This window comes from Arachis hypogaea, chromosome 18 (assembly GCF_003086295.3).
Source record: "Arachis hypogaea cultivar Tifrunner chromosome 18, arahy.Tifrunner.gnm2.J5K5, whole genome shotgun sequence".
NCBI classification, from domain to species: domain Eukaryota; kingdom Viridiplantae; phylum Streptophyta; class Magnoliopsida; order Fabales; family Fabaceae; genus Arachis; species Arachis hypogaea.
The window spans coordinates 15,834,088-15,836,798 of record NC_092053.1 but is presented as its reverse complement, the minus strand read 5'-3'; positions in this window follow the sequence as shown (position 1 = coordinate 15,836,798).

Here is a 2,711-nt window from a genome sequence, read left to right as displayed (position 1 = left end):
TTATAGGAATGTGGGTATTCCCTATCATCTTGTATGATGTAATCCTGTGCTAAGCAATATCTATATTATGATCTTTTTTATTGTTTTTATTGTTGTAATTTATTTTTCATAATTAGCTACGATTTTTACTATGGTCATTTCAAGTTAGTCACAAAAATGTGATAAAACAATTTGGGTCAGTCACGAAAATAACATGGCTCACTATATGAAAAATATTGGGTATCGTCAAATTTAGCGTCGTAGAGTAGCAGCAGATTTACCAGTAGTAACTATGTCAGAGTAGCAGCAGATTTACCGGCAGTAACTATGTCAGATTCGTAAGGTTTTTCAATTACCAGCAGATTCTGTTTTTTGACGGTAAATCTGTCAATAATTTTTGGAGAAAAAATAAATTAAATTAGCGTGTCCTTTACCATTGGGTTTACTTAATTTAGTGAAACGATTCGTTGGTGACCCGCAATGGTGTACCATTAGAATTTTCCAACAGTAAAGGTGGCTGATAAACTCCAATTTTGTGGTTTATCTTGTGCTTAATTTAGGGGATTTTATCACCTTTTCTCATATTTATTCAATGAAATAGCATGGTTTTGTAATTCTCCCTTAATTTGTGCTTAAGTGTAAAAACATACTTTTTAGGCCCTTAAATTGGTGATTTTAATTCCATTCGATGCCTTGATGTATTTGTTGAGTGATTTCAGGTTCATAAGGCAAGTATTGGATGAAAGAAGTGAAGAGAAAAGCATGTAAAGTGGAGAATTCATGAAGAAATGAGCATTTAGAGAATTAAGGGCCACGCGCACGCGTCATCCACGCGTACGCGTGAGTTGAAGATTTGCAAGCCACGTGCACGCGTCAATCACGCATACGCGTGAGGAGGAATTTTGGCCAGCGATGCGCACGCGTCACCCACGCGCACGCGTGACGCTGATTACGTGACCTCATTAAAGTGAAAATGTTGAGGGCGATTTATGAGCTGCCTAGGCCCAAATCCAACTTATTTCTGAGGGTATTTCATGCAGAATTCAAGCTTGGGTAAAGGGGGAGCACTTAATTGTAGGATAGCATTATGTAGGTTAGTTTCTAGAGAGAGAAACTCCCTCTTCTCTTTAGAATTAGGGTTCTCAGGGTACTTTGCATCTTAGATCTAGGGGTCAATTCTTGTTTTCTTTTAGTTTGCCTTGTAATTTCTTGTTCCTACATCTTAATTCTCTTAGTTTGTAGTGTTAATTTCCCTTTTCATGCCTCCTTTATGTTTATGAACTCTTTGTTGGATTTGAATTTCCTTTTAATGCAATTAAGGTTTTATGTTTCTTTCTTGTTTAACTAAGTTGTTATTATTGTTTCCTTGCAATTGGAGGTTGGTAGATTTTATTCTTTCTTGCAATTTATTATGCTTTCTTTTATGCCTTTCAAGTGTTTGACAAAATGTTTGGTAGGATGTTAGAGTAGATTTTTTAGCATTCTTAGCTTGGAAAGAGAAATTAGGCAATCTTGAGTCATTAAGACCCAACATATGTTGGTGATCTAGAGTTGTTGGCTAGTATTGTTTCCATTGACTCTAATCTCTTGCTAATTTAATTAGTGAGTTGATTAAGACTTTTGGATTGAGATTAGCTAGTCTTATTTGACTTTCTCCCTATGTGAAGATAACATTATACCTTCTTCCATTGTTGGAGTTGATGAAATAAGATAAATTCTTATTAATCATTGTTATGATTAGTGACTAGGATAGAAAGTCTATATTCTCAATCCTTGCCATGAATGTCTCTCTTTATTAATTGCTTTCTTTAATTGTTTTCTTTACTTTTCTTGTCATTTATTTTCTGGCCCCTTTTATCAATCAAACCCCCTTGTTCTTCATAGCCAATAATTGATCAATTCATTGCGATTCCTTGTGAAACAACCCGATATTTAAATACTTCGATTAATTTTTATTGGGGTTTGTACTTGTGACAACCAAAAATACTTTTAAAATTTGATGTGAGGATCGATTATCGGTTTGGGCTATGCTCACAACGAAATTATTTTGCTAAAATTTCGAACCGGTATCAATTCTTAACCATCAAATTTTTGGCGCCGTTGCTGGGGAATTACAATGGTGCTATATTATTGGCTATTGTATATATTGTGAATATGTGAATATGTTTGCCTTTTACTTCTTTGTTAGTTGTTATTAGTTGTAGGACTTTGCTTTCTTTGTTTCTTGTTAGCTTTTGTTTTTGTTTTCTCTTACTACTATGAATTCTCATCACTTTGGCTATGAGTTTGGTTATAATTATGTTGTAGGGAATGAAAGCTTCAATGAGGAACCACATTGTGGGAATGGATATCAATTTAGGGAGGAGCCACATGCTTATGGTCAACCTTTATGGCAACACCCTCCTCCAATCTCTCATGGCTACAATCCACCCCATGATGTACCCAATAATGAACTAAACCCTCAACATTGTTGTCAATTATGCTCACTGTTTCGAGGGTTACCTGAAACTATAGGTCGATCTCGGACGAGATCTTCTGTACTTGGTCGGAGCTAACGTGTCCGGCTGGTGAGTGGCGGCCGGAGCTGTGGTATCCGACTTGTTGGACTAGCTATGCCGCTGATCCTTTGTCACCGGAGGATGGTGGTACCTGCAAGGGACTCCGATGCTTAAGTTAGCAAGGGTATTAAGCAGGTTTCTAGTAGAATCAGAGTATGAGTTATACCTGGGTGC